Source organism: Oryctolagus cuniculus, chromosome 13 (assembly GCF_051225735.1).
Source record: "Oryctolagus cuniculus isolate XC-2025 breed Fujian yellow rabbit chromosome 13, ASM5122573v1, whole genome shotgun sequence".
Taxonomy (NCBI): domain Eukaryota; kingdom Metazoa; phylum Chordata; class Mammalia; order Lagomorpha; family Leporidae; genus Oryctolagus; species Oryctolagus cuniculus.
In genome coordinates, this window is record NC_142879.1 from 74,996,376 (window position 1) to 75,024,371 (window position 27,996).

The 27,996-nt window shown below is 39.2% G+C and overlaps 1 long non-coding RNA gene across 3 annotated transcripts; it reads right to left on the reverse strand.

Moving 5' to 3' along the window:
• Positions 1 to 6,198: 6,198 nt before the first annotated feature.
• On the reverse strand, positions 6,199 to 25,888 carry LOC149122676 (uncharacterized). Of its 3 annotated transcripts, XR_016219758.1 has the most exons (4): positions 25,613 to 25,888; positions 14,047 to 14,363; positions 13,101 to 13,163; positions 10,556 to 10,678 (listed from the first exon to the last, which is right to left on the reverse strand). It is a non-coding gene; the product is annotated as an uncharacterized LOC149122676 (long non-coding RNA). The 3 variants fall into 3 exon arrangements; XR_016219760.1 differs by lacking the exons at positions 10,556 to 10,678; positions 13,101 to 13,163 and adding an exon at positions 6,199 to 6,368 and having other exon boundaries at positions 25,613 to 25,887; XR_016219759.1 differs by lacking the exon at positions 13,101 to 13,163 and having other exon boundaries at positions 10,536 to 10,678; positions 25,613 to 25,887.
• Positions 25,889 to 27,996: the final 2,108 nt, after the last annotated feature.

The following is a 27,996-nucleotide window of genomic DNA, read 5'->3' on the forward strand; positions in this document are numbered from 1 at the left end:
ATATGGAATGCTGGCACCCCAGACAGAGGATTAACCTATGCACCACAGCGCAGGCCCCTGCTTACATCTTTTAATTAGTTAGCCCTTAATAAACTTCATGCATTTTAACCAATACATTTCGTTGTAACAATTATTAATATTCTAGAAGAATATCTTTTTAGGTTGTCAATTTCTCTCCTCACTACTGCCAATGAAACAGGTGGCTAATGATGTCATAATATGGAATTTAATACATTCAAAGTCAAGGACAACACATTCCATATTTACAATAAAATTATGGTTTGTTCATCAAAAGGTAAATCCTTCACTTCAAAAATTTGAATGGTTCTTAAAATAGAAGGTCAGATGGCTAAATTTAGGAGCAGGAGAAAGTCTAATTCAGGAGTGTTTTCTGGCACCATGCCCAAAACATTTCATTTGATTATGGATTGAATATATTTTTATTCATTTTAAACTCCTTCCTCCATGTATGTTGTTCTGAGATAGGCAAACTAATGTTGGTAGACAAATTAGCCTCAAAAAATATGCCAGTCTGCTTAAATGATCTATTTCTGTTGACATGTTGGAAAGATGGCCTTATGCTTACTGACTGATGCATTTGTAGCTATCAAGGTCACATATGGCCAGAGTAAAATGTTTACAGGTAGTGCTCTGTTTTCTAATGAATGGAGACTGGTGAGTTACAACAGGTGAGCTACAATCCACAGAAATCATAAAGGCTAAAAATATAAATCACACAGAACACTCAGTTATGCCTTGATATGTTTTCCTGGCTTTGTTTTAATTTTGATTTGTTTTCATGTTTGTCTATTTTGTAAATCTTTCTCGTGCATCTTCATTCCAGATTTACCTTGAAAATAATTGTTAACAGAAGTTTATCTCCATACTAATCTTATCATAGATTCCTGATTCATTCCAGGTTAATATTCAGCCCTTCTAAAATAACTTCTTTCCAATTTGGTATGAATTTGGGTCCATTCAGCACTCTAATACCCAATTCTCTTCTGATTTAATCCCATACCTATGGCATTCCTCTAACTATGACATGGCTGAAACCAGAAAACCCAAAAGTGTGAAGTACAAAGGTACTTCAAAAAGTTTATGGGAAATACAATTAAAAGATAAGTCTGGGGGCTGGCGCTGTGGTGCAGCAGGTTAAAGCCCCAGCTTGTGGCACCAGCATCCCATAGGGGCACCAGTATGAGTCCTGGCTGCTCCACTCCCAATCCAGCTGTCTGCTGTGGCCTGGGAATGCAGTCGAGGACGGCCCAGGTCCTTGGGCCCCTGCATTCTCGTGGAGGACTGAGAGGAAGCACCTGTCTCCTGGCTTCAGATTGGCCAACCCCCCCCATTTCAGCCCTTTGGGGAGTGAACTAGTGCATAGAGGACCTCTCTCTCTCTGCCTCTTCCTCTCTGTGGCTCTATCTTTCAGGCAAATAAATAATAAAATATTTTAAAAGATTTATTTATTTATCTGAAAGTCAGAGTTACACAGAGAGAGGAGAGGCAGAGAGATAGACAGAGGTCTTCCATCCGATGGTTCACTCCCCAATAGGCTGCAACAGCCGGAGCTGTGCTGATCCAAAGCCAGGAGCCAGGAGCTTCTTCTGGGCTCCCACATGGGTGCAGGGGCCCAAGGACTTGGGCCATCTTCTACTGCTTTCCCAGGCCATAGCAGAGAGCTGGATCAGAAGTGGAGCAGCCGGGTCTCAAACTGGCGCCCATATGGAATGCCAGCACTTCAGGCCAGGGCGTTAACCCACTGTGCCACAATGCTGGCCCCAATAAAATATTTTTTAAAAGAAAAAAAGATAAGTCTGTTTTGGAAAGAGAATTTTGAAATTCATGCATAATTTTTTCATGATACACATTTCCCAGGAACTTTTAAAGACCCTCTGTATATACAAATTTCAAAAATTTTCGTACCAAAATAAACATAGTTTGATTGCATTTCCCATGACCTTTTTGAAATCTCCTCTGACCTGTGCCTGACTCTAGCATTTGTGACAACTCTGCTGCACTAGAGTTTTGCACATCTTAAAAAAAAACCTGTGCAGTAAGAGCTGGTTCACTTGTTTCATTGCTGGCAAAAATCTTTCGTAAGCTACAATGTGCTCTGAAGCTTTTACATGTGATTATTCTAGACTAAGGTTACCCTCTTCCCTATAACTGCATCCTTGTACACGAATATCCTCTTCCCAAACCATTGTAATTGATTCATCCTAAAAGACCAACTGAGATGCAGTTTTCTCCCAGAAATCTTCTCTGATCCCTCAGCTGAACTTTTATAACTTACTTATCATTTTCCTCCATTTCAAATCTGTCACTAGGTCCTACCCAGCAGGTTGTTGGCCATCGGCATGTGTCACCCCCCACCAACCACAAAGTGGGTTCCATGTGATACACCTCATGCTCTATTGATCATTGCACTTCAAATACACAACTCACAAGTCTCGTGGACACTTGTGTGTGAGGTGCATAGACTTGGTCTATTTGCATCTCATGCGGCTCTTTCTGCACTCAGCATCTGGCCTCTCTTTTTTATCATGGCTGACAGTTTCATGTAGCACATGAAAATACTGAAACATTACCTCTGTTATTTAATTCTTATTTTAAAATCCATTCAGTTTGTAAATGTAAGTTGTTGATTTTAAAAATCATTGAGTTTGTAAATATAAGTTAAGTTTTTCATTTTCATTTTTCAGACTTTATCCATATCTATTCAAATCAATGCCTTTAGCCAATGAACAGAACAGAACAGAATTTACCATACAACTGATGAACTGAATGAGCCCCTTCACAATGGTTCTCAGTACAACATGAATGACAAAACCCCAATCCAAATTTGCAGATTCCACTAAAAATTATGCTTGTCAACAAATCAGTTTATTTTTTTCCCAGGTACTTGAAATATATTTCAGGCCAAATTGCTTCATTGACAATGAAAGGAGGAGTATATACGATGGACTATACTGGAGTCCTTAGCATCATGAGAGATGCATTTAAACAATTAGCAAAGAGACTGGGGAGAGCAGAAATAAACTGCAATGTGATGACATTTTCCTAGGACTCATCTTCATTTATGAGTTTTCAACAGATTACCTGAAGAAGCACTTAGGTATAATAATGTTCTTATAAATCAAAAACTCCCTATGAAATATTAATTACCATGCAACAATCTGGGTTGTAGTCAATAAAAAATGTTACAATTTTTTGGGGAAAGAGGTTGTAAACATCTTATGAACAGATATGTCAATTTCACCATTCCCAACATGGATATTCATGTTGTACTTCACCTTCTTGGATTAAGGTCTTATGCTAACCAAATTAGTGCTGAAAGCATTTTTTTCATGACAATTTACCTACCTGCTCCCATGGTACATGTTTTCAAAATACTACATTAAACATAAGCCCAAATAAAATACCTTGCTCAAGTTTGCACAAACCAAGTAAAGTTCAGAAAACACTTTACAAACTTCATTTAATTAAACAAAACACCACACCTTTGCCTTAAATGTAATGATCATAATTTCTTGCAAACAATTTTTAATGAGTTTGCACTTTGCTATACCCCTCATATATTTTCCTCTCCTTCCAGGCACAGGTGATGAAATTGTGATCCACATTATGAAATTGGATCACAATTATGTCTTTAATCAAAACAAACCAAGCCTTATGTGGTAGGTGTGGAAATCCATTCTGCTATGCTATCCAATTGCAGTTGTATTTTGTAATCAGAGCTTTTGGCCAAGTGTATGGTGTAAATTATATGGAAAAATGAGAAGGCATGTTCTGTCTCATGCCGTTGCCAGGTATGTTTCATATTTAGATATAAACAATGAGAGAAATTCAATTTCACAACAGTTGAGTCATTTCTGCCACTGTGAATACTGGAGGTTTATTTGCAGTTTCTTATTTTTGTTAACAGAAAAGGGTTTTTTTTTTTTTTGGTTCCAGATCTTTAAAAATTCTCTTTTTAAACTATTACACTTTTATCAGGTTACCTTTCTTTCACTGCTAAGAAGTATCTCCATAGAAGCTCTGCATGGAAGTCTCCAAATGCCTGTGGTATCCAAAACAAGGAGGGAACTGGGGCAGGCACAGGGAGTGTACAAGAGGAATCATAACATAAAACGTCATGACAACGTGGCTGGGATCTCATGCATCCCTAAAATCTAGAATTCCTTGGGGTGGATTTTTTGCCTAGGTTTGAGCCCTGACTCTGCTTCCGATCCCAGCTTCCTGCTAATACACCCTGGGAGACAGCAGGTGATGGATCAAGTAGCTTTGTCCCTATCGCGTGGTTGAGTTCTCAATTCCCAGTTTCAGCCTCGTCCAGTCTCGGCTAATGTGGGCATTTGGGGAGTGAATCAGCGGATGATAGATATCTCTCTCCAGCTCTCTGACCCCCAAAATAAATAGATAAATAATTAAACTCAAGGAAGCTTGATTTTCATTAATATCTATAAATCAATACCTATGAAGTGTCAGAGTTTAATACCCTAATTGACTCCAACAGAGATTGCATTCTTAGACCTTTGTGGCAGAGATCTCTGAGGACCACTCAGAAGCAAGTCTTTTTCTTTCCTTTACAATGAATTCAAAGAGCTGACACCTTTAAGAACACCTTAGATTGACATCTAACTCAACACAATGGTGATCTAGTCCAGTAGAATTTTTCTACATTCCACATTATTATTGGAACATAATGGAGAGAAACTTTCACTTCCACATTATGGAAAAATGGAGATGCTTCGAGGATACATGTCCCTTGATCATTCCCATTTTTCCAGCAGTTGTCTCACACAGTGACTTATTGTTTCTAAATCTTTGAGGAAGAAGAATTACACAAGGCTAATGGAATGAATATACATGAAATCATTACAATAGTTTAATCCAGAATATCCAGTTGAAGTTCCCCCGAAAGTACATGCTTTGTGAACAACCATGGAAATAGTAGTGATGATACAAGAGACTGAAAATCGCATATCAGTTTATCTCCTGCTTTATTCTCTAGCTCTCTTCTAGTCCAGAAAATATATTAATGTACAATCAGTAAATGGCATTATTAATAATAATCACCTGTTAATGATGTATGGTCACATGTCCATTTTTTAGAGGAAAATAGTCATAGCCTCAATAATTAAAACTTCTGTTTCCACAAACTAATTAAAAGGTCCTGTGGCAGAGTAATCAGAAAAAAGGTGTTTCATTTGGTTTTTCTCTCTCTCTCTCTCGTTTGAATAGTTATACTTTAAACTTCCCCATAATTCCTTTAAAGTCAAAGGAAGTTGCAAACTCCTTCACTGCCTACCAGATGACAGTATCCTTATGAAACTCTGCAGGATTTGGACACAATATAAATCAAGAAAAGAAAAACTGTTTATACAGGACAATATGTTAAACTATGATTAAGCTTATTTTAATGACACGTTTTGTAGATTTTCTCTGTAGGAGAAAACTCTCCAATCCTGTTTTATCTTTGATAAATTGCACATGTATGAGTGAGTGAGTGAGTGTGTGTGTGTGAGACAGACAGATAGATGTATAGAATCTTCGAGATGTGGCCCTCAGTAGGAGTTATACCCCTTTCTTTCCCAAAAGCAATCACTTAATCAAAGCCATGTCTCTAAGACCTGTTTCTGTGAGCACTGGGTGAATTATATACTATTTTATAATACACACAGTAACTTTGGAAGGCTTCAGCCTTATTCCTGCTGTTAATTATTTAGACTCTGACATTTTGCAATAAAACATTTCATCAAGCACTCTAGTCTAGGGAATGATAGGCATCAACACCGTATTGGTAATGCAAAATAAATGGATCGGGGATGAAAATAATGAGTTTGGTGGATTACATCTGTCACTGTGAATTATTATTGTTGAACATAATAGGGCAAAGCACTACAAAAATAAAGCTTGTCTTCTCTAGTTAAAGGTGAGACAACCACTACTAATGAGACACAGAAACTCAAGTGCAAGTTATTAATTATGCACACAAAAGACTTATCTGTCTGCCCAATCTCACATTTTTGTATGTATATAACTATAGCACAAAAAGTCCCCATTGCTGAAGCTGGTGATAGTTCATAGTGCTCTCTTGCTAGATATTGGAGAAGACATTCTTTTTTTTTTTTTTAAGTTTTATTTATTTGAAAGTCAGAGTTACACAGAGAGAAAAGCAGAGGCAGAGAGAGAGAGAGAGAGAGAGAGAGAGAGGTCTTCTATCTGCTGGTTCACTCCCCAATGGCCAGAGCTGTGCCCATCCAAAGCCAGTAGCCAGGAGCTTCTTCCAGGTCTCCCATGCGGGTGCAGGGGCCCAAGAACTTGGGCCATCTTCTACTGCTTTCCCAGGCCATAGCAGAGAGCTGGATAGGAAGTGGAGCAGCTGTGATTAGAACCGGCGCATATGGGATGCCGGAACTGCAGCTGGTGGCTTTACCCGTCGTGCCACAGCGCCACTTGCCCCCTTCCGCCTCCCCCAGAAGACATTCTGTGTTTGGCCACATTTGACCATGCAGGGAAAAAAACAAACATACAAACAAACAAAAAACACAAAAAATCATAGACATATGACTAGGACACAGGCGTGAATCTGGTAGCTTTTTCTTTTGGTAGGCTGAAAGTGTGGAAGAGCAGGTATTTGAAGAATAATCTAAGCTCTCTCTCATAGCAATGCCTCAAACAATGAGTGAAATAAATGCCCAGCAATCAGAAAGAAAGCTGCAACAGACTGTTTTATTTTACCGGACAGTGTTTCCCAATCAGAGCAGGAAGAAACAAAGTCACTTCTGCTGGATACAACCGTATCTTTTGCCTAAAGGTGACCCAACTGATTTGTTTGGTTAACACATTGTCATAAAAATCTTATCATGTATTTGACAATTTTGCAATATGATTCTAATGGACATAATATATTCCACCACATACCATTATTAGATTAATACGTTTTACTGGACATTGTAATTATTTACAGTTTTTAAGAATGTCTTTTAGGTATCTTCTTTGTTCTTTGATGATTTTATTAAAATTGAATTTTTGGATTAAAATGTTTTTATAACTTTCAATGAGAAAACTTAATTGATGCTTTCTCTCTGGTAAGAATTCCTAAGGTACAATGTGGTTCTAGTGCATGAATCTTATAGAAACCTACTCAGGGAACCAGTACTGTGGCATGACAGGTAAAGCCTCTGCCTGCAGTGCTGGCATCTCCTAAGAGCACCGGTTCAAGTCCCGGCTGCTCCACTTCCAATCCAGCTCTCTTATGCCCTGGGAAAGCAGTAGAAGATGGTCCATGTCCTTGGGCCCCTGCAGCCACGTGGGAGACCAGAAAGAATCTCCTGGCTCCTGGCTTCAGATTGACACAGCTCTAACCACTGTGGCCATCTGGGAAGTGGACCAGCAAATGGAAGACTGCTCTCTCTTTCTCTCTGTGTGTATGAGTGTGTGTATGTCTCTACCTCTCTCTAACTGTTTCAAATAAATAAAATATATCTTTTAAAAAAAACTTACTCAGAGAACATTTAAAAAGTCCAGTATTTAGAAAATGAATAGGTTCCCTTTGAAAGAAATGAAAATGTGAAGGAGAATATTTGAAACATTTACGTGAAGACCACAAATAACTAGTATTGGTAGCTGTTGAAGACAGAAGAAATAAGTTATTAAAATTAATAAATACTCATAGAGGATGATAAAAGGATGAATAGGTAGAAAAATAGAAATATTTGTACCTGAATAGAAAACAAAATCATGATTTCTATTGCTTACACATAATTCAAGAATATCACTTTTTCTCATAGCAGAAAAATCATGAAAACAATTAAAGCAAAGGAGTTAGAATGAAGGTCAATGCTATCATTTTAAATAAACTTTGCAAATCAAGCATGGAAAAGAGATTTCTGCTGAGTGATTAAAAAGTGAAAATATTGATATGTGATAAAAGCTTTTTGGAAGAGTTTTCAATGCTAAGGCTCTCTGAACCATCAAAGTCTTTCATAGCTTCATTTGCTTCCCAAGAGGGCTTGATGGTCAGGTAATGTGTGGAGCAATTTTTGTCCAATCTTAGAGATAAGTTGGATTTTTATTAATAAGATTCTGAGCCAACAACACAATTGTATAAATGATCTTAAATGTAGTTAATATCTTCAAATCATTTTCCAAGTTATAATCTTAAGTAAATATAATAGTTATATGGACAATTCCTGTGTAAAGTTACTTAAACAACATTGTTCACAAATGGAAAAGCTTATTTTCATTAGTCTCATAGCTTGGCATACCTACCTGAAGTCTTATTGCTAAGTCTATGTTCACATCATATCTTTTGGTTGCACCATAGAGGTAGATGTGGGGGGGGGGGACAAAAAAACAACATACAGCTGTATGCTGCATAACAAGATTTTGATCAATGATAGACTGCATATATGATGGTAGGCCCATAAGATTATATGGCCCGGTGACATAATAGCTGTCTTCATTTGGGTAGGTACACTTTATGATGTTAGCACAGTTGCAAAATTCTGAAACAGTGCATTTCTCTGGATAGTCCTTCATCATTAAGCAACACATGATTTATTAGATAAAATGGAATGTTTTATATGTACAATTATCATTTTTTTGGTTGCTTGGTTGGTATTTTTATTTACAAATACCTTTTACAGCAGAGGAAATGGGAAAATTCTGAATATGAATATTATGTACATGGCCACGCCCAGGTATCTGTGAAGGATTGTTCTGGGACTCTTAGATACCAAAAGCCACAGATGCTCAAGTGCCTTATATAAAATGATATACTATTTGTATATAACCTACACACATTTTTGTATGTTAAATCATCCCTCAATCAGTTTTAATACCTATGCAAATAGTTGGTACACCTTATTTTTCAGCGAATAATCACAGAGGAAAATTCTGTGTATGTTTAATACAAACACAATTTTTCTTCTTGATATTTGTGGGATTCACAAAGCATAACACATAGAGATGGAGGCATTACTACATTATAATATAGTATAATATATATTATATGATATATACTATATACACTATACATTATATACATATATTGTATATACATAATACACATATTATATATACTATATATAATTATATATCATATATAATATAATCATATATATAATACATATAAAGTATATATATGTACAGTATAATATAATGTATAATCAATGTGGTCATGGGATAGATCTCCAGAAAAATAGTTTCTCTTCTTGTCACTATATAACATGGCTATAAGTCCCTTGTTTAGAACAAATTTCAGGGGCTGGTGCAATGGTGCAGTAGGTTAATCCTCCACCTGCAGCACTGGCATCTCATATGGGCACCAGTTCTAGTCTCAGTTGCTCCTCTTCTGATCCAGTTCTCTGCCATGGCCTGGGACAGCAGTAGAAGATGGCCCAAGCGCTTGGGCCCCTGCACCCATGTGGTAGACCCAGAAGATGAGCCTGGCTCTTAGCTTCGGATCAGCTTATCTCCAGCCATTGTGGCAATGTAGGGAATAAACCAGTGGATGGAAGACCGTTATCTTTCTCTCCCTCTCATTGTCTATAACTCTACCTCTCAAATAAGTAAATCTTAAAAAAAACTGATTTCAATGTGCATTGCTATTTTCATTCCCATAGGTCAAAGAAAAATTAAAATTCTCCAGATAGATGAAGGTCAAAGGATAATGTTCCCTTGACAAACCCCAGCTTCATTTTGTTTAAGAAAAAAAAAATTTAACCAAACTCACTTCCTCCGTCCCCTCTCCCCTCCCCCTGCAAAAAAAGAAATCCTAAAAACTGTATCATTTCTGTGAATTCACAGGAAATAACTAAAGGCAGAAACTATGCCCTGTTCGCATTAGTCCTAGTTCATAAATCTGTTTTAAGTATATTCACCTCCTCACCTTGACCCCTAAACACACACAAACACAATGGCAACTCTGCAGGAAGGCTCCTGTTCATTTATACAACTCCCAGCACCACAAGACAATAGAGAGGCATCTGACCGGCTCTGAGGGAGCAGAAATGTGAGGGCAAGGAAGAATACCAGTCCCATTTGTCTTTTAAATATCAAGATTATTTGTCTTTAAAATACCAAGAGTATTTTGAGCAGCCGTATTCAGATATGAGTGTGCCCATGAGTACCTCAGCCCCTTTTATGTGGAAACAAGAACAACTTGATTAAACATGGCTAATCAAAAACCATCAAAGCAAGAAGCACACAAAACACAAGACAAGAATGGACTAGAGAGTTTAAGTTTCGAAAATAAAAATATTCAGGCTAGACACTTGGGGAAATTGTTTTTGTGGCGCAAGATATACATACTGCATGCATTCATGCATGTATAAGGTATAAGCAAATTATGGAGTTTTTTATTAGATGATTAAATGAAATGCTTGAAAACTGAAACAGATCACTTTAAATTTCATTTTTTTGTTATATTTTTTAATCTTAACTGACAATACAAGAAACATCCCTCATGAAACAAATCTGATATTCGAGAATTTCTCTATCAAATTCAAATGGAGTATAATGACTTAACTGCTTGAAAAACTGTATATTATGATTCTGTTGGTATAATTTACTTCTAGGCATCTTTTGATCTTCTTATCGTTTGTCCAGGTTTATAATATTTATATTCTGTTCTGCTGTAGTCATTCCCCAAACTGCAGAGAGATATCTGAAAAATGTTCATTCAACATCAGTACTGCTTAATTATAAGGATGGTTGGATTTGTGGTAATTGTTTTTTACATTGAAAACCACTACTTGGGGTTTAATTTTTTTTATTTTAAAGGTAACGGGGAGCGGGGGAGAGAAAGAGAGAAATCATTCATCTGCTAGTTCACTCCCAAAATGATTAGAATAGTACCATATTTGGGGCTGAGCCAGATCAAAACCAGGAGCCAGGAACTGCATACGGATCTCCCAAGCACTTGGCAGTGACCCAAGTACTTATGCCATCACCTGTTCCTTCCCAGAGTGCATTAGCAGGAATTGGATTGGAAACAAGGTGAGACTGGACTTCAGGCATTCCCATAACGGTTGCAGGCATTGCAAGTACTGATTTAACTTTCTGTGCTGTAAACTCTACTGTGTATTTCTTTGTTTTTTAGGGTTATTTTGGGAAAAATAATTGAACAAATATTTACCTTTAAAAACAGGTAATATTTTAAAAAAATAAAAGATTAACATCTTAATAGTAAGTTTTTTTTTAGAGAGAGATTTATTTATTTGAAACTCAGTTACACAGAGGAGAGGGAGAAAGAGGAGAGGCAGAGAGAGAGGTCTTCCATCTGCTGGTTCACTCCCCCAGAAGGCTACAATGGCTGGAGCTGCATCAATCTGAAGCCAGGAGCTTCTTCCAGGTTTCCCATGTGGGTACAGGGGCCCAAGGACTTGGGCCATCTTCTTCTGCTTCCCCAGGCCATAGCAGAGAGCTGGATCGGAAGTGGAGCAGCCAGGACTCGAACTGGCACCCATATGGGATGCTGGCACTGCAGGCAGCAGCTTTACCCACTAAGCCACAGCGCTGGCCCCAGCAAGTTCTAACAGAAGTATTTATAATTAGGAATAAGAAGGGCTAGTCTAATCTACTCCTGTATCTGCATGTGTTATAATACAGGTAAGCACAGATGAATAGATACTGTAGAGGAGCAACTAATCCAGTCTTGAGTAACCAGAAGTGTTAACAATGACTTCTACAGACTGAAAGAAGAAGTTTTCTGGATAGAAACTGAAAAGGGGAGACGTGTAAGAAAAGTTGTACCACTCAAGGGAAGTGAATAGGCAAAGAACAAGAAGCGAGAGAACATGAGGAATTCACGGAACTGAATAGTTCAGTAGAACTGGAGTGAAGAAGGCTACGATGACTCAGAACAGTAAGAAAAGAGAGATGGACCCTGATGTCATGAAGTTTCCAGTCTGGTGAATGATGCAAGTCAGTGGACAAGTATGAGCCATGTGATAAAAACTCTGGTAGGAAAAACAGCAGGTGCTTAAAGGATACATAAAAAGGTCTCCTAACCCAAGCTTCCTGGAAGAAGTGACATTTTAGTGAACCTTAAGAACCAGTAGGAATTAGTAAGAGAAAAGAAAAAAGAACTCTGGGCAAAAAGAACAGGACATAAGACCAGAGGAGAGCAATAAACCATGAGCATGACCGAGGTATCACATGCCTGCTTCCTGTAAAACAGTGGTCCAGCCCTGGGCCCAGAGTTCCTCTTTTTAGGCTAAATTCTCTCCCACTTCTTAGTGCACTTTCAAGTCTAGCTAAAGCAGGCTTTCCTATCCTTCTTATTGGGATTCTCTTTTCCTCTTTGACCTAGAAAATTGATAAGAATCTATCTTGATTGCTTTTTGAATGAGACCGATACATGCATTCACCATGACCCAACCTCATTCCTTCAGTGTTCAAGTGTGGTATGCAAACTGGCACCCCAACAGGAAATTCATTATAGCCTTCCCATATCCTGCTGTGTATGTCCTACTTCTCACCTTCTCTAGACCAAACTGCAAGTTATTTGAGGACATGAAATTTTCTTATTCATAGGGTCTTGACCCTCTGTGTTCTATTTAAATATCGCTTGGAGTTCAAGAGTGAGGCAAATAAAATGATCAAATATATCTACTTTTTAGTGGAAGGAATTTGTCTTTCTGATATTAATATTTACAGGTATTAATCACATTTATTTCAACTCTATTTTAGAACATAAATAATATTGTGGGAAATGTGCTTCATTAATGTGAATGAAGTCATAAATGCGGTAACAGCACTGTGCCTTACAATCACATATTTTCCTCTTGAATAAAATGAGTGTGTTTTACTGATCTTCATTCCAATGTTGTGGAAACATAACCAGGCAGACTCTTGAGGCAAATCTGAACTTCTTGGTTTTAGCCAATGGTAACATGCTGCATGATCTAGAATCACACACCTCATTATATTTGGAGAAAATATGATTTGATTGCCAGGAATAGTCTAACCTAAGGCATTTATCACTCACGGGGACAAGGAAAGTAAATTCTCTTAAAATTATGCCATCTAAAAGGGTATGTGTTATTTCAACATTAATTTAATAATAAGCTATCCACAGTAATTACCTCTTTGGTTCTGCTAAGTGTCTTTCCTTGTCTAGACTTGGGTCAATGATTACATTGACTTTGCTGGAAAAAAAAAAAAAACTACTCAGTGTAGAATGAAGGACAAGTGAAAGGAAGAGACCAAGACTTTCTCAACAGCTTTATCAGAAAAAGGATCAACTCAGGAGTTGACATTAGGAACATGTTGCATCCTTTGGAAAAGCTAAAAGAGTAGCACTGCACGTTTATTTAGAACTGTGTACTTACCAAAGGGTTTTCATACACACTATTTCATTCGATTAACTCATTGAGATGCCAGATGGAATCCAATTAACCCTCTGGCCATGTACATCTCACAGCTTTTATGTTCTGCTTATGAACGAAAGAGCCTCCGTGAGTCTTTCTGACTTAACAGGGAAAAGAACTGGCAAATGAAAAACGTAAAACCAATCTCCTGCCAATTTCTCTTTAAAGACATCACTTCCTGCAGTTGTCATTGCAAAATACCATAAATAGGCCATTCAACCCAATTATTCAGCCCTTAGGATAAAGATATGTATTACTGATAAACTAGTGCATTATAACTTTGATGACTACAGGTACTTGAGTTAGTCAGAAAGTGCATGAAATCTTTCCTCCACCAATGAGTTTAACGTTTACTGAACTAAATCTTTATTAGATTGTATTATGTGGTAGATACAGCAGATCACAGAGAATGTTCCAAATATTAAGAAGTAAAGAATAAATGGCTCTCTAGTGTTCAATGTTACTAAACATCTATGTATCTTCAAAGATATGAAACCACTTAGATACAAACTAAGAGTTTAGAAGAAGTTTCCTAGATAATATTTTTCTCTAGAAGTACTTCTTTACTTTCAATGTGAAATGGAAAATACTACAGAAAGTAATGAAACAAAGAATGCCCAGGTCAATTATTCACATTATGAAAGAACGCCATTTGACTTACTTCGCATTGGCAGAGCAGTTCTTCATCAGTGATGTAAAAACTGGGTCCCCAAACCTGGCTCCAGATGTTGAGCCCAGCCTTAAGATCTAATCTAGTGGGAAGTTTATCATTCAAATCCTGTACTGAGCATGGGCATGAAACCACGGATAGGTGGCACAGTTGAAATAGTCTTTTAAAATAGAAACAGAAGTAGTGAACGTCAAGCCCCATGGCACTTGGGCAATCTTCAGGTGCACCAAGCCCCTCCTCTGGGTGTGAGCATCAGCTTGTTCCTTCCTGAGGCATCTCTTTGTCTTCAGCTCATCTTTCACCAGTCGCTGTCAGTGAAACATCACAATGTCAGATTGGGAAAACAATTTAGATGGAGTTAGGGAAATGAAAAAAAGGTTTTGGTCATGGAAATCCCCAACACTTTAAAGCAATATTTTATTCATGTTTGGAAAATACCACTTTGTTGCTGTTTCTATTTTAATCTAGTTCAGTATTTCCTGTTTTAACTCAAAAACCAAATGCATGACAAACCAGGAGTGTCTTGAGCCCTTTCGAGATAACCACTAATTAACCAAATCCCTACCCATGCCAAATTTTATGCAAAATTTTAAAAGGTGCACACATATAAGTTGCATTAGGTAATCAAACTCAGAATTTCTAATATACCTAGTATGAAAATCAACGAAAGACATCACAGTGCTTTCTGTAATGGTCATCCGTATGTACGTAATCAATAAAGTAGATGAATATATCGGAGATTATTTTATTAATTATAATGTAAGAGAAAATGAAGTGTCTTCTTCTGATATACCTGATTTTTCTTTTAGTATTTCTTTCTATTCCCCTGAGTGCAATGGGAAGAAATGCTGACCAGAGTTGAGTTAGTGGAGCTGAAATTGTATTTTAGCCCTTGCTGTAACTTTGAAATAATAGTAGTCATAGGATTAGAGAAATTTAGAAATAAAAGGAAACTGCATTCAATATTCATTCAGTAGGTGCCTATTCTGGGTGAGGCATTAATCTGACCCCATTTTATAAATGCATGAAGTGATCTGTAGACTTCATGGCTGGTCCATGGTCACTCAAACAGTGGCTATCACAGCCACAACTTTTAAATCCAAGAGAGTCTCTTTCCACTTGAGTCAACAGATGCCTAACCACATCACATGCTGAGTCAATGTGCCAAAGAGACCAAAAATCATCTTCATTCAATATACCATTTGATCCTTACATGGAGAATATTCATAAAAAAGTGAACAAACTATGAGAAACAGTGACTTGATCAGCTCTTGTCCTGACGGTTGATGTACAATGTAATACTTTATCCATTTTAGTATTTTTTTTTTGTTCTAGTACCATTGGTTGAACTCTGTAATTAACACACAATTATTCTTAGGTGTTTAAATTTCAGCTGAAAAGTGACCCCTGTTAGGAATTTGGAAAACATTATGCTGAGTATAATAAGCCAATCCCAAAGGGACAAATACCACTTGTTCTCCTTGATAGGTGACAACTAACTGAGCACCAAAAAGGAAACCTGTTAAAGTGAAATGAACACTAGGAGAAACGGTGACTTGATCAGCCCTCACCCTGACTGTTGATGAGCAACTTGATATGTTATCCCTCTTAGTATTTTTTTTGTTTGTTCTACTTAATACTTTTGGTTGAATACTGTAATCAATACACAATTCTTCTTAAGTGCTGAAACTTAACTGTGGGGAGCAACTCGGACTAGACTAAGTTACTGGAATTAAGACTTAGTCTATGCATCTGCTCTCCCACAATATGGCGCTGGGAGAGGAGTAAACAGCTTCTACACAGCTGCCTCTCACCAACTTGACAAGCTGCAGGAGCTGCTCCTGATTGGAGGAGAGCAGTGTGCTCGGCGTGTGGGTAGCAGAGTTGGGATTGGTGGAAGAGGACTATAAAGGAGGAGAGAGACAACATGCACCAGGAACACCTGAGGAACATCTGAGCAGCCCCCGAGAGAGCCGGCCGGCGGTGTGCCGCTCCCCTGCGGAAGTGGGGAAAGTGGTGGGGGGCCCGCCCCTCCACGGAGGTGGAGGGACGGCAGCCAACCCGGGAAGAACCAACAGCAAACCCAGGAAGGGCCGAGCAGACAAAAGAACAGCGCAGGGTCCTGTGTCGTTCCTCCACAAAGAGGGGGAGCAACACTTAACTGAAAAGTGATCGCTGTTAAATGTAAGAGTGGGAATAAGAGAGGGAAGAGATGTGCAATTCGGGACATGCTCAAGCTGACTTACCTCAAACGGTAGAGTTAGAAACATATCAGGGGATTACAATTCAATCCCATCGAGGTGGCATATACCAATGCCATCTCACTAGTCCCAGTGATCAATTTCTGTTCACAATTGATCATAATGATAGGACTAAGAACCAAAGGGATCACATAAACAAGAATAGTGTCTGCAAATACTAGCTGATAGAATAAAAAAGGGAGAGAACGATCCAACATGGGAAGTGAGATACACAGCAGACCCATAGAATGGCAGATGCCCTAAACAGCACTCTGGCTTCAGAATCAGCCCTTAAGGCATGCGGATCCGGCTGAAAAGCCCATGAGAGTATTTCAGGCATGGAAAGCCAAGACACTCTGGGGAAAAAAAACCTAAGTGAAAGATCTCTGCGAGTGAGATCCCAGTGGAAAGAATGGGTCATCAAAGAAGGAGGTACCTTTCTCTGAAGGGAGGAAAGAACTTCCACTTTGACCATGGCCTTGTCTAAATATGATCAGAGTCAGTGAACTCAGGGGGCTTCCATAGCCTTGGCAGCTCATGACAAGAGCCTAGGGTGATTACTGAGGCCATAAACAAGAGTGTCAATTTGTTAAGTCAACAGGAGTCACTGTGCACTTACTCCTCATGTAGGATCTTTGGCCTTAGTGTGCTGTACATTGAGATTTAATGCTATAACTAGTACTCAAACAGTATTTTTCACTTTATGTTTCTGTGTGGGAGCAAACTGTTGAAATCTTTACTTAATGTATGCTAAACTGATCTTCTGTATATAAAGAGAATCGAAAATGAATCTTGATGTGAATGGAAGGGGAGAGGGAGTGGATAAGGGGAGGGTTGTGGGTGGGAGGGACGTTATTGGGGGGAAGCCATTGTAATCCATATTCTGTACTTTGGAAATTTATATTCATTAAATAAAAGTTTGAAAGCAAAAAAAAAAGTGAACAAATTGCCTAAATGCTATGCTGGACCAGAGGCTGAATTAGGTTTTAAAAAGAAAGCTATGAGCCAGCCAGAAATAGTTGTATTGAAATTGCTACCAGGAAACATGCCCCACTGAACTCTTAGTCAAAAAATTATCAAATCAATGGCAGGATATTTGTCTGCAGGTCACAGTGGGAGAAAAGCTGTATGGAAAACTCTGATAACTCTGTGCTTCATAAAGCAATTGAAAATTAGGCCCAGAATTGATGAAGATTCGTAAAAACTGTTCCAAACAAATAGAACATTCCTATATATATCTTTCCTTTGGATTCATAATGATCACTGCCTTGTGATAAAGAATTTCTCTATCACCAGTTCTTCATCCAATGTGTTTCCTCAACATGAATGTTTTAATAACTGTATTTTGATTTTCCAGAAAGGAAATTGAATGCTGTTATTAAACATTTTAAAGATTTCACTTATTTCTGATTTATAAATTCTCTTCTCAAATAACATCTTATATCTCCCTTAATTTTTTTTTTTCAAAATTCAGCAGTACTATCTTTTTCTCCACTTTCAGAAAGTAAATAAAAATCAATGGCGGAATTTTGGCAATTTATAGTAACTCACACAGCAGTCTGCTCAAATGTATTCCCTACCTTTAACATCCTGGTGTGCAAGGCAAGGAACATAGAATCAACTTTCACATCTCCATGATGGATTAGATCATTCTCCAAAGACCCGAAAGCCAATTTTTAATCTGAGGCTTGTCTCCTAACATACCAATTTTCCTTTACTCTGTTTGCATTTATTAGCTCTGCACCAAATTAGAAGTGTAGGTAAGCCAACGAAGTCATCATGACTCACTCAAAATCTAAGTAGAAAATCAATCTTTCTAACATCCACAAAGGTATCCCATTCATAGGTACAGCTACTGAAGAATTGATTGAAACCTCAGGAGTCAGATCAAGTCTACTGATCCCAAATCGCTGCTCTTTGGAAACATGTGGAGAGAAGGGATAAGATTTTACCAGCATGGATTTATTGTGGGGCCCCTCATCTTTTACAGAAAGGGTAGGTCTTCACACTTAGGTTTGGGGCATAGACTCTACTTATAGGACTCATTTCAGTCTGACTTTGTCTTTAACTGGTCTTCAAGCCTTTAAGCTCTCTGGACTCTGGAACACTATTGCTGATGCCTCTACAGCTACCTCTCCATGCAGCCTCCCCAGTTGCATGGTCCAATCCTCCAATAAGCATAATAAAACTGCTATTCTACCTTCAACATTAGTAAAGGTAATTAATTCTCATTAAGAAAAATGCCCTGGCAAACCCAGATGGGAACTCTAATGTTGAGGTAATGAACTTCTTTCCTCCAGATAATTTTCTCCACTTGGGCTGAGACACTGGAAGTGTGCTAGCCTAAAATGCTTTAAAGACCTCAATCAATGCGCTTTCTCAAAAAATGAAGAAACAAAGGCTAAAGATGAGATCGTGAGCATCACACTTCACGCCTAACCTTGCCCAGCAACATCTATATTACCAGCACTTGGTCTCCAAATGTGACTGTGGTTTGGCCTTTGAATTGGTACAGGGAAGGGAAAGGACAGGGGCTAAATAGTGTAGGAAGACTAGAAACAAGCTGTCTTATTAAATTACTTGTATTTGTAACCAATTTTAAAATAACAGACCTGCCAGTCTTCAGCCCTAAGATCTGAAGCGTATTTCAAACACAACAGAACGTTGCTGTCATTTCTGCCTTTTTATTTCTTTGGTTTTTCATGCACTTTCAAACAAGTGGATAAAAAGATTAGTCCTCCTCTTAATTTGCTATAAAATCGTGTTTTAAAACAAATGTACACTTCCCAGAAAAAAAGTTTTCTTTTAACAAACAGTATTTGAACAAATTCTGGTAACTCAAAGAATTTGGGGTTACTTAATAAAAACAATGACTAACCATGTATTTATGTAGGAACTTTGAGTTCTTCAGATTTTCAAACATGAGTATGGAAAGGTGAAGATATTTAATATTAGAATTTGGGTTTCTTTACTTTCCTCCAAGTAGCTTTAGTTTCTATGACTGCCTCATACCTGACCTGGTTATATCAGTAGTCTAATGGAGTTGACCCCTTCAGTTAATCAACATACATAATATACATAGCTTGGGGCTGGCGCCATGGTTCACTTGGCTAATCCTCCGCTGCGGCACCAGCATCCCATATGGGCTCCGAGTTCTAGTCCCGGTTGCTTCTCTTCCAGTCCAGTTCTCTGCTGTGGCCCAGGAGGGCAGTGGAGAATGGCCCAAGTGCTTGGGCCCTGCACCTGCATGGGAGACCAGGAAGAAGCACCTGGCTCCTGGCTTTGGATCAGCACAGTGCCAGCTGTGGTGGCCATTTGGGGAGTGAACCAACAGAAGGAAGACCCTTCTCTCTCTCTCTCTCTTCACTGTCTATATCTCTACCTGTCAAAAATAAATAAAAATAATATAGATAGCTTGAACAATTTGATAGTTTGCTATAAATTTATCTTTAATCTGTTTATTTTTAACCCATTACATTGATCTCATTAATATTTCTTATTACAGAGAGATTGAGATCAAAGCTTTAACACTTGGAATCCTTATATTCCTCTCTCCTAATATTTCATAGTGTGAGCCCTTGCTTATCAAAGAGTACAATTAATGACATTTGTTTGAACTCAATAACTAAATCTCTTTAGATAATAAGGTACATTCAAGGAGATAAACCTTAAAGTAACTATAACTCTATAAAAAGTATTTTTGAAAGTGTGTTAGGAAAAAATACTGAGACTCCAAAAAGATATTTGGTCTAGTGGTTAAGATGTCATTTAAGACTCCAGAAAGAAAGGGAGAAAGTGAAGGAAGAAGGAAGGGAATAAGGGAGGGAGGGAGTGAGGGAGGGAGAGAATGAGGGAGGGAGAAGGAAAGAGAACGTGGAAAGGTAATTTCATTATATTCTTAGAATTATATCTATTGCTGGCGCCGCAGCTCACTAGGCTAATCCTCCACCTGTGGCGCCGGTACTCTGGGTTCTAGTCCCGGTTGGGGCACTGGTTCTGTCCCAGTTGCCCCTCTTCCAGGCCAGCTCTCTGCTGTGGCCTGGAAGTGCAGTGGAGGATGGCCCCAGTGCTTGGGCCCTGAACCCGCATGGGGGACCAGAAGAAGCACCTGGCTCCTGGCTTCGGATCAGCGCAGCACGCCGGCCATAGCAGCCATTTGGGGGGTGAACCAACGGAAGGAAGACCTTTCTCTCTGTCTCTCTCCAACTCTAACTCTGCCTGTCAAAAAAAATTGTATCTATGAACTACACAGAATCTGTTCTCTTTGTATTACTACCACTTTAACATGTATTAATAAACTTCTTTAAAAACATAAAAGAGCCCTTCTTCCCAAATGAGATAACCTAGGTTTGATACTTGGCTCTGTCTCATGACTCCAACTTCCTGCTGATATGAACTCTGGTAGGCAGTAGATGATAGGTCAATGAACTGGGTACTACCACCCGCTTTGGAGGTCAAAATTGAGTTTCTGGTTCCTGACTTCAACCTGGCCCAACCTTGGCCATTTGGGCGTGAGGAGTTAATAGGCAGATGGGAGCTCTGTCTGTCTTTCTCTGCCTCCTAAATAAATAACTTTTAAATATTTATTTATTTGAAGGACAGAGTTATGGAGAATGAGGGAGAGACAGAGAGAAAGAGATCTTCTATCCACTGGCTCACTCCCCAAATAGCTGCAGCAGCCCGGACTGGGCCAAGCTGAAGCTGAGAGCCACGAGTTTCTTAGGGGTTTCCCACACTGGTGGCAGAGGTCCAAATACTTGGGCAGTCTTACACTGCTTTACAAGGCACATTAGCAAGGAGCAGTCAAGAGTAGAGAAGCCAAGACTTGAACCAGTGCCCATATTTGATGCTGTGTCACAGGCAGTGGCTTAAACATTTGCATCACAATGCCAGCCCCCCAAATATTTTTTTGAAAAAAATGATGGGGCCAGTGCTGTGGCATAGCATTTAAAGCCACTGCCTGCAGTGCTGGCATCCCATTTGAGTGCTGGTTCAAGACTCAGTTGCTCCACTTCCAATCCAGCTCTCTGCTTTGACCTGGGAAAACAGGCTCAAGTCCTTGGACGCTTGCACACACGTGGGAGACCCGAAAGAAGCTCCTGCCTCCTGACTTGAGATCAGCTCAGCTCCACCTGTTGCAGCCTTTTTTGGGAGTGAACCAGCAGATGAAAGACCTTTCTGTCTGTCTCTGCCTCTGCAGAGATATCTCTAACTCTGCCTTTCAAATAAATAAATCTTAAAAAAAGAAATGAGAATAAGAATTATACTAGTAGGTGCTATATAATATCTTTTTACTGGTCACTTAATCATTAATACTTTGTTAATTATACTAGTTAACAATAATCAAACATTAACAGAAATAAGCATTTCAAATTCTGATCACATTATTTGGTGCATGTGTAGGATGTTACCAGTGAGGTAAAAAAAATATCATCCCAATACAATAACATTGATGAAACATTTTTGGTTTGTAAAGGACATGTTTTCTTTATAAAAAGTCTATGAAGAGAAAATCTTTCCCACTTTACAATCCTGTGTTGAAGCAACTTGTTCAACCTCTCATAGCTAGGGAGAAAGATGTGTCTATGCCTCTAAACTTTTGAGATTTTTTCTGATAATTATTTTTGAGAATCACTGTTAGGGGTCCTAAACACTTCTCATTTCCATCATTACATCCCAAACACCATGTGGACAGGCACTCACAAGGGGTTTCATGAGGATCACATTGGTCAAGAGCATCATAGGTCAATATGTGTTAGCAATGAAGAAAAAAACTTCTTGAAGATGAATAGTCTGGCAACCTTACAATTTCCTGCATTTTTGTTCCTAGGCATGCCTATCAGAATCTGCTGTGCTTACAGCACCCGCTGGGAAAAGTAGCCCTGGGTTGACCTTAAGCAAGAGGTAGCCATTAACTGAGGCAGAAGTCATAATCATGTTCAAGAACAGCCAATCCTGGATATTGGTTGATATCCACTGCAGTGATTGTGCATAATAATGAACTGAATATTTACACTGGTTGTACTGCACGGTTTTAACAAGGAAAAGGGAAGAATGAGCCAGGTAAGGCAGGAGTGGATCATTTTGAGCATAAAAGCATGCATTTTCAGGTTTAAAAAAGTCTAGAATCAAATTCAGTTCTGCTTAGCCAGGGGCCTTTGGTATAAAGGAACTCCTTCATCCAGCTGGTCTCAACTTCCTCTGTCATTCCCACATCCTGTGCCCTCCTTTAAGCCATTCTTGGCCCACTTAACTGAATTCCATTGTCTCCTGCCTAAGGTCTCTCAAATCAATTTCATCATTCACACCTACCAAAACAGAGTTTTCAGATAAAATACTTCAAGGAAGCTCATTTCAATTTTAATTTCAAGTAAGCAACAATGTTTGAGTGCAAGTTCATCCCATACTAAAATATCGTTGCTTATTATCCAGAAATTCAAAGTTAGCCAAGCATTTGTCTTCTCCCCACCCCAATTTGACAACCAAGCATTGGAGTTACATAAGAAAACATAAATCCAGCCATAGTACACCCATCTTTAGGTCACCAAATAAAATCCTATCAGTGTTCAGTTCCAGTTTTAATCCATTTATCTTTTTCACAAATCCCTTCATGGTACAACTGTTTTCTGTCTCTGACATAATCTTCCACCTCTTCCTACCTTCCTGCTTTCCTATTTATATGACTGCCTCTATTCAAGCTTCCTCTTCATCCAAAAATTCCTCCATGATTAATTTGTGCAAATCTTATTTATGACAATCTCACACCAGGCATAACAACTATTTCTCTCCCTTACTCCCAACAACCTGTGAATATTCATCCAGATGGATTAAGTAGTTCTACACAGATATATACTGCTTCCAACACTGTATTAGATTTATCTCTTTAGTTACCAATCTCTTCTAGGGGTATATACATCTTTCTGAGAACAGAGATTAACAATTTACCTCTGTGTCTCTAGCTCCTAAGACAGTAACTGGGCTAAGGAATAAGCCTTTTAATTATTCTTATACTTTTGGTGGGGCCACGCCTCACTCTAGAAGCAAAGCAGCAGTTTCTTTCTTGTAAGCTGTGAACAAATTTCATGCCATTCAGAAATGACAATAGAGAATTTCCCCCCAAAAAAAGATTTTAGCAACACTGAATAAATGATTGCTTGTATTAGGACAAGTAAGCATCCTGCATTTAGAGAACCTTTGCCACTCATTCATCCTCTCGAGAATCATTCAGAAGCTAGTTGGCTATACTAGTCTCCCCTTAATTAAGGGATAACTTCCAAGACTAAAAACAATGGAAACTCGAAATTACAGATAGTATTGAGCCCTATATGAGTTACCTATACATGCATACCTTGATAAAATGTAACTTACAAACCAGGAATGGTAAGAGATAAAGAACAACAACTAACACACTAACAGGTGTGAACATTTGGTGTAGTTAAGGTACCACACCTGGTCCCACCCTTGATTCCGACTTTCTGCACCAGCACCTTCACCTGGGAGGAAGCAGTGATGATGACTCAAGTAGTCGGGTCTCTACTACCACAAAGGAGACCTGGACTGAGTTCATAGTTCCCAAGAATCTTGGGAGTAAAATAGCAGATCAGAGAGCCAGTATCTCCTCTCTCTCTCTCACTCTCGTCTTCCTCTCTCTTTCTCTCTGCCACCCTTTTTCTCTCTCTGCCTCTCAAGTAAATTTAAAAAAAAAACTAATAAAACCATTATAGCAATATACTGCAATGAAAGTTATGTGAACACGGTATCTTTTTGTCAGAAAATATCTTGTACTGTACTCACCCTGCTTTTCCTGCGAGGATGTGAGGTGGTACAATGTGTATGTGGTGAGATGAAGTAAGGAACATGGCATAGGCATTTTGAGATAAGTTTAGGCTGCTAAGTAAGGTTCACTTGGACGCACGCACTGCCATACCGTGACAGTCGATCTGATAACCAAGCCAGCTAAGTGACTAACAGGGGGATCGCATATACACCATCAATACGGTAGTCAAGGGGATGATTCACTTTCTGAGCAGGAGGAATAAGCATATGGTCAGATTCCATCGTGCTATTCAGAGTGACATGCAATTTAAAACTTACAAATTGTCTTTGGAATTTTTCATTTATGTTTTCAGATCACATAACTTAAACCACACTAAAGGAGGGTTACTACAAGACATTATATAAAACTGTGTAGGGAGATGGAGTGTGAATGCCATAGAGGAGATGAAATGGTTTCTATATTCAACAAGGCCAAAACAGAGTAGCCGATGCCTCCTCTTCTATATCAAAATTTCTTTTTTCCCGGAACAAAGATACTTTAAAGGAAATACTCCTTGAAATCTAAAGTAGTACACTTGACAATTGCCAGTGAACTGGATTTTACTGTACCAACTGTTCCTTGTTAGAGTTACCAAAAAAGAACAACATGAAGACAGTTCATCTGAAGCTGGAACTCAATGGGAAAGGAGGATTACAAGGCTGATTGAGAAGCATCAGTCAGATTCTCCAAGTGACTTTACAAAGTGAGCTAAGCCCAAGACTACAGAGGTGGACAGACATGCAACGAAATAGGTGGAGACAGAAAGAGCTATTGACTAGGGGCCTGCCAGTTGAAAGCAGAAAGGAGAGTCCAGGCTACAAGCTCCCCATCATTGGTCATCACGTATGCAATGTAAAAACCAATCACCCTGGAACCCAGGAGTCATCAACATTATTTTCTAGAGAAGTCGAATAGTCTGTGTTTAGAGGACCTCCCTTCTGAAACTCACTCTAAAACACTCTCCCCCAGAATAGTCCATTATGAAACCTCATTCTTCCTTGACACCTTGTGAATTAACTGGCACAGATTTTTCTTCCGTGGAGATTTACAGTACAATCTGGACTCTTTGGATAAGGAGAACTGTTTATGGGAATATGTATCTCTTTCTTCTTTTTTAAAAAAACCTACTATTTCCACCTGCTGCTTCCCTCCCCAAATGCCTGAAAAACCAGGGATGGGCCAGGCTGCGGCCAGGAGACTGGAACTCAGGCCAGATCTCTTATATGGGACACATGGACCAAGCACTTGAGCCATCACTGCTGTCTCCCAGTGTGCACATTATCAGGAAGCCAGAACAGAGAAAAGAGCCAGGAATTGAGCATAGTGACTGCAATATGAGATGCAACAAACTCAGCTACTGCATCAAATGCCTGCCCTTGTTTGTGCTTCTTAACAAATTTGCAGCCAGCACGATATCTTTCGTATAGGTAACTGTTCTGTCTTTGGGTGCTCCCCCAGCCCTATTTATATAAATCCACTGAAGTCATTCTTCCCCCGTTACCTCATTGTTGCTAGCTCATCTTTCAGAGCTGCGGCCTATTTCTGTTGTCTTCTGACAGATCCTCTTGCCACTGGACCAATCACCACCATCTATTAAGCTTTTCCTTCTGACCGAATGGACTCCTTGTTCTCCTGCTGACGACCGTCTTAGAAGACTATGGTCAAACTGTCCGTTAGCTTCTGACCCCTATATAGACGACCTTATTAAGGTAATTGCAAGGCTGGAAGTAGCAGAGACTGGTCAATTACACCTGTCCCTGCCCCAATTCAGCCTGAGCTTAAATTACTCAGATGGGGTGGAGGGCATGATTCGACTCAGCTGAACAACTTTTTCTCTATTCTTGTGAAATTTGGAGACAGACATTCCTAATTACACTTGTCATTAGAACATAATGACCCAGTATTCCCTTAAATAGCATCATTCTTTATCAAACAAACCGATGCACTTTATTAGTCAATAACTTTACTGAGGCATTTTAAAGCAAACAAATCTTTAAAATGGGACTCCTTAAAATACAACAAAGCATAAACTGAAAACAGTATAACCAATGTTTTTGTTGGCAGTCATTTTAATATTAATGATATACATAGATGTATGTGAGTATTTAATAAGTCTTTATAAATATTATATTTGAATATGCTTAAATCTATAAAACTATATAAAGTTAATTCTGTAAATGGATACTTGTGGCATGCATTCATAGTTATATTAATGAATATATATGTTCACATTATAGCTAAATGAATTCTTTTTCTAACTGCACTATATAAAACATTAGGAAGGGGAAGCTTTTATATTCATTTTAAAATTAAATGCTCTTGTTTAGCATTCTAGTAAAACCAATGTATAATAATATATCCCTATTAATATAAATTGAAATTAACTATATATATTCTATTTTATTTTAGGTACATCTTAATAGAATGCTTTTATGTACTTCCAAGTCCTCTATCTCCAGAAGTGCCTACCAATTCCTCAGGAATGATCTATGTAAAGAAATTGGAGAAGCAAAGAATCAGAGCTCCCACGTGGTTCAGCCACAGAGGATGCTCCAGATTTGAAGCCTTCCAGGAATGGGAATCTTGAGGTCTTAAGTGAAAAGGCTTCTCTATCCTCAGTCCTTGCATTTTTTTTTTACAGGCAGAGTGGACAGTGAGAGAGAGAGACAGAGAGAAAGGTCTTCCTTTGCCGTTGGTTCACCCTCCAATGGCCGCCGTGGCTGGTGCGCTGCAGCCGGCACACCGCGCTGATCCGATGGCAGGAGCCAGGTGCTTCTCCTGGTCTCCCATGGGGTGCAGGGCCCAAGCACTGGGGCCATCCTCCACTGCACTCCCTGGCCACAGCTGGCCTGGAAGAGGGGCAACCGGGACAGAATCCGGCGCCCCAACCGGGACTAGAACCTGGTGGGCCGGCGCCGCAAGGCAAGGCGGAGGATTAGCCTATTGAGCCACGGCGCCAGCTAAGTCCTTGCATTCCTATGCAGGCACATAAGTAACTACAGAGAGAACTAGATGGGGCTCCCTAGACCCCCTGCTGTGTTTGTTTAAGGTTTATTTATTTATTTGAAATCAGAGTTACAGAGAGAGAGAGAGAGAGGAGAGAAAGGTCTTCCATCTGGTGGTTCACTCCCCAGCTATCCACAGCAGCAAAGGCTGCACCAGGCCAAAGCCAGAAGTTTCGTCTAAGTCTCCTACATGGTGTCAGAAACCCAAACACTTGGGTCATCTGCTGCTGCTGTCCCGGGTGAGTTAGCAGGACACACCGCTGTCTTGACAGGAAGAGCTCAGTCCTTCTCTGGACTCTGTAAGTCTTTCCAGGATGAGATAAGTTGTTCCTCTAACAAAGAATCAGAGCATGGCCTCGTGCTTTCGCCTCAAAGTTTCTTCATTCAGGTCCCTGTGGTCCTAAATGTACGTATCTTGAAATTATGGAGGTGTCTTTTCAACTCCACTCAAGGAACAATCTGGGGGCAGTTCTGCTTTGGGTAGTTTACATCAGTTGAGAGCAAATGGGAGCAACAATAGAGCTGTCTTGAAACCACTGTGATCACTGAGAATGCAAAGCTGAGGTTCTTGCCTAAAGTGTGCCTCTGAATCAATTGTAAGGCTCATAGGAGCCCAGGTTATTGAGCCTCCTGGGGATTTTGCTTCCACATGTCTAGGGCGAATCAGAAGGAAATGCATTCCTAACAAGTTCCCAAATGATGCTGACACTGTGGTCCAGGAACTCCTTCTTGAGAACTATTGATTTGTTAATCTCTCTTTTGCTCAGTTTTTCAGCCAGCACTCACTGTTGCTTTGGTCAGAATACATAAAAAATCCATAAATCTTGCTGCTACTAAACAGGCTACTCCTTGCAGACCACTTATTCTTGCTTTAAGTGGT